Source organism: Rhinoderma darwinii, chromosome 4 (genome assembly GCF_050947455.1).
Source record: "Rhinoderma darwinii isolate aRhiDar2 chromosome 4, aRhiDar2.hap1, whole genome shotgun sequence".
Taxonomy (NCBI): Eukaryota; Metazoa; Chordata; class Amphibia; order Anura; family Rhinodermatidae; genus Rhinoderma; species Rhinoderma darwinii.
The window spans coordinates 29,864,736-29,875,396 of NC_134690.1; positions in this window are offsets into that span (position 1 = coordinate 29,864,736).

Genomic DNA, 10,661 nt, shown 5'->3' on the forward strand with positions numbered 1-10,661 from the left:
CCGTTTTTAAGCTTTTAATAACTTACCTATAGCAAGCGCAGATCTCTCCATTGGTTCTGTCGCTTCGCTCTCTGCTCGGTTGTCCTGGTAACGAAGCCGCGTCCCGGCGTCTCTCACTGTAACCCAGCAACACATTGACTTCTACTGTAGCCGTATGTCTAAATGATTTTTTATTATTTCATATATTCATTCTACTGTTCTCATCATATTATGTTAACTGACTAATGTGTGTTTCCATGTTCGTATATTAATGACACTGAGACGTTTGTGAATATTTCACACATTTTTATTCATTTATTCATTTATTATCATTTTTATTGCCCCTTTGTTTGTATAACTGTTTATAAATAACTATTTGGCTTGTATACTAAATATATTACGTATCCACTGCCTCGCGGTGGGAATAATGAAAAAAACTGGGAGTTACGTCACGATCGCACCTTGACCTTTACAGATTTGGCGGTTTTTTCACTCATGGTAATTTGAACCCACATGCTATATAAGTTATGTCCATTGTAATGTGTACATGGCCTGAGGAAGACGATTGTTCATCGTTGAAACGCGTAGCCACTCACTCAAATAAATTGAACTTATTATCAATATCTCTGGATTTCGTTCCTATCATTTCCACCACACAGCAGCGCCCCTGGAAAGATCCATTTTTTCTCCTGCAACTCTCTGTACCTAAGCGGTCCCATCTGGTTACCGACTCGGATCTGGCAGCAGCACTGTGGTTTCTGCTATACATGCCCCAAAAACTTTGTATCCAGGTGAGCACATTTCTTGCTTTATTGTCTCACCTATACCAACTGATCTGCACAAGGTGGCGCCGTGTTTTTTCTTTTATCATTGCATATAATGTATAGAAGTGTCCCGCATATAATGTATAGAAGTGTCCTGCATATAATGTATAGAAGTGTCCCGCATATAATGTATATAAGTGTCCTGCATATAATGTATATAAGTGTCCTGCATATAATGTATATAAGTGTCCCGCATATAATGTATATAAGTGTCCTGCATATAATGTATATAAGTGTCCTGCATATAATGTATATAAGTGTCCCGCATATAATGTATATAAGTGTCCTGCATATAATGTATATAAGTGTCCCGCATATAATGTATATAAGTGTCCCGCATATAATGTATATAAGTGTCCCGCATATAATGTATAGAAGTGTCCCGCATATAATGTATAGAAGTGTCCTGCATATAATGTATATAAGTGTCCTGCATATAATGTATATAAGTGTCCCGCATATAATGTATATAAGTGTCCCGCATATAATGTATATAAGTGTCCCGCATATAATGTATAGAAGTGTCCCGCATATAATGTATAGAAGTGTCCCGCATATAATGTATATAAGTGTCCCGCATATAATGTATAGAAGTGTCCCGCATATAATGTATAGAAGTGTCCCGCATATAATGTATAGAAGTGTCCCGCATATAATGTATAGAAGTGTCCCGCATATAATGTATAGAAGTGTCCCGCATATAACGTATAGAAGTGTCCCGCATATAACGTATAGAAGTGTCCCGCATATAACGTATAGAAGTGTCCCGCATATAACGTATAGAAGTGTCCCGCATATAACGTATAGAAGTGTCCCGCATATAACGTATAGAAGTGTCCCGCATATAACGTATAGAAGTGTCCCACATATAACGTATAGAAGTGCCCCGCATATAATGTATATAAGTGCCCTGCACTTCTTTGACAAGGCAGTCATTTTACGCGTCATCGTTTGACAGCTGTCAAACGACGACGCATAAATTACTGGTCGTCTGCACAATACGTCGGCAAACCCATTCAAATGAATGGGCAGATGTTTGCCGATGTATTGTAGCCGTATTTTCAGACGTAAAACGAGGCATAATACGCCTCGTTTACGCCTGAAAATAGGTCGTGTGAACCCAGCCTCAGTCTCATTAGGGGATTTTATTGTGTGATCTTTTGATCGCTTAGAAAATACACTGCAATACTTCTATATTGTACTGTATTATGCCTGTTCGTGTAAAACTCTGTCTGTGACATGGCCCAACAGGCATGACCTGGGAGCCTTTGTTATGCCCCCGACTGCCATAAAAACCATTAGGACCCCTCGATTGCATCGTGGGGTGCCGGTAGGGTGTTTGAGTAAGCCCCCTCCCGCTAAAACCACTCTGGTGTGGCGGTCACTATTGTGTGCCGCATCTAAGGGGTTAAACATGATTGAATGATAGAAATGAATGGGTCCGCAATTATGGAAAAAAATCTACGGTCGTGTGCATGGGGCCTTAATTTTTCACTCTGAAGAAAGTTTCACTGTATTAGAAATCTACTAGAATGCGGTTTGTTTGTTTTTGGATGCAATGCATAAACTTGGGCCTGACCTCTTGACTGTGCTATCCGCGATGGTACCGACCACACACAGACCTGTTCTTTTATATGGCCCCGTGCACACGTCCATATGTATCCATATGGGGGCCGCAAGAACCCAGGACTGTCATGCCATTTTATTGTCCGTATTTGCGGATCATGTGACTTACTCAGGGGGTTGGGACAAACTGGTGACATAAATTTTTTTTCGTAAATATGGATGACGCGCGTGCACTATGGAAGGTTTTTTTCTAGCAAATGGATTGCAAATAGACAGGGAAACGTGGTTTTGTGGGCAGCAAAATCACCACAGTGACCTATTGAGAGCTCCGGTGTTGGTTATCATTGGAGAGGAGGAATCCTCCTCTCCAGGTTCCACCAGAGGCCCCTACACAGGTGAAAATAAATATACATATTTTTACTGTTTAACTTGAGGTTGTCTGATTTGTCACTTGAATAGGATGAGCCGCAATACCAGACACCGCTTATGCTCAAGGGTGGAGCACTTTATTCTAATGTCAGACTTTAACATAACTTCTTAGGACTGCAGGTAGAAGTGACTGGGGAATTGGTTCATGTAAAATGGGGGGGGGGGGGGAAACTAGGCCATCGTTCTGGACCACTGAATCATAGGGTGGGCTAAAGGACAAGGCTCTCTGGCACAAACTGTCCGGCTGGCATATAAACCAGGTGGTTGAGAGATTCAATAGGGATCACTGAGGTTAGTACAGAGTTCTCTTCTGTTTACTCCTCCATGTCTCAATACTGGGCTAGAAAATGTCCACATATCACTCACCCCGGGCCTCCTGTAGAAGAAGGGGGTGACCTATGAGCAGCTGGCGTCTCATGTGTCGCTTCCTACCCAATGACGTAATTATAGGGTCACATTCAGACTGGCAATGTTTGTAGCTATGGTTAGTCAGGGGAGGGGGGGGGGGCACTATGGCTAGCACTGTATACTGTTTAGCCATCACATTAAAACCAGCGACCGGTGAAATGAACAACATTGATGATCTGGTTACAATGCATTTTTGGGTTTCCTAGGTATGGTTTAGTTATAACCACATCCTTTTTCTATATAAGTTATTTGGAGGGTGTCTTTTCCCTCCTTTTTTGTTTATATACCTTGAGAGTTGAATTAGTTTGTATTCTCTTTGGTTTTGAGGACGATCAGTGGTGTGTCCTCAGTATGGCTTATTGCCTAGATTTAGAGGTGGATGCTCGGATTGCTGCACTTTTGAATTGTGAAATGAATAAAAACACAGCGGACTTGAGAGGAGACATATATGGTCTATTTAAAAATCATCGTAGACTAATCTTGAGTCATTTGAGACGGAAATGGGATATTCAGAGCTTAGAAGCATATAAAATGTCCAAAATAACCCCAAGAGGTCTACGTAGACGTACAATACCTGCATCACATTTTAAAAGTGAGTTCTTTTTGGAAAAATGGGATGAGGAGTGCTTGAGACACTCAAGGAATTTGATGGATTTATTAATAGAAGAGGAGAAAAATATGTTAAGCTCGATGAATATGGAAATTGAAGAGAGTGTTACAAAATTGGATATATTCTGTAAGGATCCAGAATTTGAAAAATTAAATGATAGTCTCAAAAAAGAGGTGGAAATGGAACTTCAGGAAATATCAACACGTAAAAGGAAAACCTTTCAAAGGGATACTTTTTGATTTTGAGCAAAAACAAATTTTCTCCTTTTCAAAAAATAAGGAGAGACAGAATAGAAGTAGATTACGAATAAGAAGGAATACTTTTATGTCAACAGATGGGGAAACTACAAGTGACCCATCTAGTGACAATGAGATGGGGAAACACATTAGAATTGAGGAATCACAATCAAAGGTATCTTTTTTAGGGGACCGAAACAGAGGGAAATTCGGAGAGGAAAGAATAGTAGAGAAAAAAGGAGGACCCAAATACAAGACAACGCAGGGGAAGATAGAAAACAATGTTAATAATATAATAAATTTAACAGATTTCCCCTTATCAATACACCATATTTCTCTATTAAATCGTGGATTAGGGTTTTCACCTGTTACCCCTGGAAAGGAATTTGAGATATGTAAAGATCTCCACCTCTTTCTTAGAAAGATCCTTTTGAGACTTTGGCATGGGGAAAAAAATGAGGGGAACAGTCAAAATGAGAATATTGAATTACAATCACAGAGAGAAATAATGGAATTTGGAATGATCCCTAATTTGGAAATGACGGATTGGAATACTTTGGTATGAGTTATGGAGGGAAGGTAATCCATTGGAGAATACAGATGATCCTAAGGAGGATCTCATTGATATCATCCCAGAGTATACAGGATTGTGGAAAAAGAGTAGTACCATGCCAAGCATATACTCCAATAGATTCACGCATGCGTTTTTGGAGGCCATGCTTAGGGATATAGGTGTCATTGACTGGTCCTCCTTCCTGTGCGTACACTCCCTTCTTTTGTATTGAATACAGGGGATCTCCTAAACAAAATTGATAATTTGACTTCTGAGGAAGATTTTCTTTTGGTTGGATTGGATGTGGAGTCATTGTATACTTCAATTCCACATGATGTCGGCCTAAGAGCAGTTGCACATTTTCTGGAGAGGAGAGGAGGAGATTGGGCTCATCAGAACGAATTAATTATAGAAATGTTAGAATTCGTTTTAAATTATAATTGTTTTTCTTTTGATTGCAAATTCTATCGCCAGACTCATGGAACGGCCATGGGATCCTCCTGTGCACCATCATACGCCTGTTTACATCTGGATGGTGGGAAGAATTTATAGTATACTCGCACCCCCTCTTCAGAAAATGTGCCTCTACTTGGCTTAGATATATGGATGATATTCTCCTATGCTGGAAGGGATCATTGGATTCTTTGGAAAATTTTATCAAGGATTTGAATGTCAACAAACTAAATATCCTCCTGACCTTTACTTATAGTGAAAATTCTATTAGCTTCCTTGACCTTAACATCCATAGGGAGGGAAATAGATTAAAAACGACCACATATCGAAAACCAACATCAGGTAATACCCTATTAGCAGCAAGTAGCCACCATCTTCCCTCTCAAATTAAGGGGATCCCGATAAGTGAATTTCTTCGAATTCATCGTAATTGTACTGATTTCAAGGATTTCAAAAGTGAAGCACAAGATCTGTCATCTCGCTTTGAAAACAGGGGATATCCCCAAAAATTAATTAAGAAAGGATATAATAGGGCATTCAGACAGAATAGAGAGGAAATCCTCAAGAGAGGTAAAAAAGACAACAGTGACAATAGGGTTAGATTTATTTCAAGGTATGGGTCCCATTGGAATATACTTCGAAATGTAATGATAAAAAATTGGCCACATTTAACCTTGGATAAAAGAATCAACTCAATAGTAGGGAATATCCCGAGCATGGTTCCTAAAAAGGCCCCCACTTTGAGGGATATGCTAGTGAGTTCTGAGTTTAAGAGAAGAACCCCAGAAAATGAGATATGGCTACAGAAACGTCCAAAAGGAATGTTTGTGTGGTTCATGTAGATGCTGTAAGTATGTGTTGAAATCAGACACCTTTTTCGACAGTGAACATAAGAAGCTATTTAAAGTCTTCAATTTTATCAACTGCCGTTCAACTATGGTCGTCTACTCTATTGTTTGCCCATGTGGGAAACAATATATTGGGAAAACGAAGCGAGAACTACATATACGTATAAATGAACATATCCTGGATATCACGAAAGGTGAAATAACAAATCCTCTAGCTGCACATTTCAAAACATATCATGCACAATCACCAACTGGCTTGAAATTTATGGGGATTTATCAACTATTTGGAGACAGGAGGGGAGGCGATCGTAACCGGATACTTCTTCAAAAATAAATCATGTGGATCTACACATTCGGAACTTTGAATCCTAGGGGACTGAATAATGAAATAAAATGTAACATGTTCCTCTGAGCCTAAATTGTTGGGAGCTGATGGATTTCCACTGGAATGGCTGTATTACCAGCGTCCGCAGTGGTCTCCATTTGTTCTCCTTTTTAGTGGAATTGCATTTGGTTATTCAATCCAAATGGTCTTATTTCCCTCTCCTACTTCTTGAATTTCCCATGCAAAAAAGATCTAGAATTCAGTATGGACTATAAGAACTTATTCCAACATTTAATGCCTTTTGAATAAATACACAAATATAAGAAAAATAAAAAAATAAATAATCTTTTAAAGAAAAGCTTAGATTAAAAGTAGGAGGCTAATTACTATTTTTGGAATGAAATATGAAATCTATAAATCTAATCATTTTTCCCTTGGAATTTGATATAGATAATATGCTTCTGGTCTGAATATCCCATCTCCTATATATTAAGAAATGTCTTTTGCAAAATAGGAATGAGAAATTTGACTCCCAATATTGAATATTTAATTCATTGGGTGAATAAACAATGTACTATCCATTCCCTGTAATCCTTTGTATTGGGGGAAGTTGTCATGAAGCTTCCCATGGGTGTTGGGGACTCTGGGTCTATTGCCCCTCTTAGCATGAGATCTCGCTCTCTGCCCCCCCTGGAGTGCCTTGACAACTCTTCCCATTTATAACAGTTGTATAAAAAAGTAACAACGAAATCAAGTAGTAAAATTGTATTTTATTATTACATTGATTTAATGATATTTTTGGGACAATTTCCGGGGTCAGTGGGGACTCGGGTCCTGATGCCTTAACAGGCAAGGGTCCTCTCTCCCTGCTTCCCCTGGAATGGCTCATGAATTCCATACATATATAGATTGGTATAAATCAAATAAATGTTATCTATTTAATTCTCTTTTCTACTTTGAAAAAATATTCATGAGGGAATAAATGTATTGTTTCCTTTAAAAATGATCTATTATATTAAAATGCTAATAAATTTTACTAAATCTTATTTATGTATAATTAAGAATACAATTTAATAACTAAAACTGTGTAGCAAAAGGATTTTTGTTGGAAGAATCATATTTCTCCATAATACTATTATTAGATTTAAATGCCGATAATTCCGGCCAATTCCATTCATGTAGAAATAAGTACACAAATTGACAATTAAAATTTATGTAGTGTGAATATTCTTTTGGAGGACTTACATTTGTCTGTAATTATTGCACTTTAGGAATTTAATCAAATTGCGGGGGGACGCACCACTGATTGTCCTCTCTATGAGAATACTGAATATAATATTTTATAAACATGAACTAATGGATATATGAATTAATTGTTGGATCTTATAAAATTGTTTTCATTTGCTGTTAAAATTGATTATTGTTGTTTATGAAAGATCTGTATACATTTTTCATAACAGTTTAGACCTTTTCCATGGAAGATTACGTCTGTAACTATGGAGCCAATAAATGAATTTTGGGTCACTATAAATAGAACGTATTTGGCAGCACTCGTCAAACAGCTCTGAGGAAATCCCGTTCAGGGATGAAACGCGTCAGCTGACCTAATCAAACAGGGCAGGTAGTGACGTCTAAACCCTGCCCTGTGAATCCCTGTCCAATGTTGGAGACACCACGTGGAAAAAGGATATCATACAATTTTGAACTTACCTGGCTTCCGGCGTGCGGTCCTGCTCTTTCGGGTCCCGTGTCTCTCGGAGTGCAGTATGGAATGCACGTATATCGAAAAGGAGAGCATCATTTGATGTGATGGTGGAGGTTTGGAGGCCTTAAACGAAATACATGGCCATATAAGTGGATGCTAACCTGGTGAAGGTCTTCCATTCCGCCTGTTGGGCTGGTTGCCCCTACGTATGGTTTCCTGGCGCTCGCTGGATGTTGAAGGTAAAAATCCACATGAGCAATAAAAGTGCCCTCCTCTAAAATTTAAGATCGAGAGGGCTAATATTGACCCTAGGGTCTATGAATAGACGACCATCTACTATAAGATCCCTATAAAAACCAAGGATCTGACCATAGAAAGAGAGGAAAAAACACTGCAAAATGTATCCCCTGAATATAAGAGGGCTATTTTCCTATGTTGAGAACTATATTGTATAAAAAGATTCTCTCCAAAACATCATTACCAACCACTTGAAATAGGAACTCTGGCCACTCTCTGGATAAAACCATATATATGGTTGAAAACCGTAAGTGTGAACACAACCCAGCGGTTTTATTGAATTTCTTTCTTTTCAAAACTCTGTTAAAGAAATCTATATACAATGAATGTTATTTCTCCATTGGGGGATTTGGCTTATGCATAGAGGGGCTATTGTATGTTCTCTTTTCCTGGCCAGGAGATTTTTTTAAATCTTTGTTGTATATATTAATATTGCCGGTATTATCTGGAGTTTAAAATAAAATATTTTGATAAATTTCCATTTAACCCAAGAGTGCCGAGTTATATTTCTGGATCATCTTTTCATTTTTCTTTTTTTTTTTTTATATAAACCAGGTGGTTGGGAGATTCAATAGGGATCACTGAGGTTAGTGCAGAGTTCTCTTCTGTTTACTCCTCCATGTCTCAATACTGGGCTAGAAAATGTCCACATATCACTCACCCCGGGCCTCCTGTAGAAGAAGGGGGTGACCTATGAGCAGCTGGCGTCTCATGTGTCGCTTCCTACCCAATGGCGTAATTATAGGGTCACATTCAGACTGGCAATGTTTGTAGCTATGGTTAGTCAGGGGAGGGGGGGGCGCTATGGCTAGCACTGTATACTGTTTAGCCATCACATTAAAACCAGTGACCGGTGAAATGAACAACATTGATGATCTGGTTACAATGGCGCCTGACAAGGGGTGGCGGATATATTAGGCCCTGAGTGTACAGTCCGCTCTTGGGGTATGTTCACACGGCTTATTTACGGATGTAATTTGGGCGTTTTCCGCCTCGATTTACGTCCGAAAATGCGGCTCGATAGCGTCGGCAAACATCTGCCCATTCATTTGAATGGGTCTTACGATGTTCTGTTCCGACGGTCATTTTTTTTTACGCCCCGCTGTCAAAAGGCGGGGCGTAAATAGACGCCCGCGTCAAAGAAGTGCCTGTCGCTTCAGACGTTAAATGGAGGCGTTTTCCATTGACTCCATGGAAAAACAGCTCCGTTTACGTCCGTAATTGACGCAGCGAAAAAGCGCCTCAACATGCAAATGAAATTACGGAGCTGTTTTCTCCTGAAAGCAGCCCCGTAATATCAGCCGTAACTGACGCTGCCGTGTGAACATACCCTCAAAGTTGATGTGTTGGAAGCAGTGAGAACGTGGTTATGGTGTTCTCTACCACTAGATGGCACCAATGTACCAGGTTTCTCTGGAATCTTCTTACCTGCCAGGAAACACCTGAGCTGCAATCACTGCACAGTCTAAAGGGATACATTGCAATGTGTAAGGTATACGTATACGTATGTGGACGACATGGGGTTAAAAAATGTCTCCTGACTGCAATTTTGGCATGACAATTGCTATCAGTCCTGGAAAACTGCTAACAAAGTGAAATAAATGGGAAGGTAGAAATCTCTCCACTTTTTTTTTTCTGCACAGCCGATTGCTGAACAGCTTCTACAGGTGAAACGAGTTCTGGCAAAAGAAAAATCAATTGCCAAAAATCACCTCACAAAATCGCACCAATTTGTGGTAAATCGTGTGGTATGGTGTGGCCCAGAAGTAATTGGATGTGCGGACAAAAGAAGGTGCCATTCAGTATGTGGGAAAGCAAACTTAGGCTGTGTTCACACACGCGCAGTTTTGCTACATTTTTCATGGAGTTTAAGATGTTTTTCACAACTTTTTTCTTTAGGTTAAAAACACTGGCCAGATATTTATAGTGAGTAATTGAAAAGGATACATAGCGTTTTGGTTTGTGGCGTTTTTTTGGGTCAGGGCTGTTTCTGGAAAAACCACACCTTACTCTGGGTGTGAAGTTTTTTTTTCCCGTCATATTTTCCTCTAACTTCTCTATAGGACATAAGAAAAAAAAAAAAAAACAAGCCAGAAAAGAGACACGTACAAAATGGCAAATAAAAATGCCACTAAGAAAACCGTAAAAAAAAAAGCATGTTTCGTTGAAATTTTCGTGCGCTTTTTTTCTTTTCTTAATACCAGAAACTGAACTATCTTGAATAAATTTTGTAGGCCGAGGCCCAGGACAGGTGTCCGTTTAGTGTAGTAAAGGTATGTTCACACGAGCTATTTTCACCCAAAAACGGCTGAAAAATCGGAAACACGGGGCGTTATTTTACACCTCATTTTTAAGTAATGGCGTGTAAAAAGACGTCCCGTAATAGAAGTGCTTGCCAGCCGTTTTTCATTGACTCAATAGAAAAACA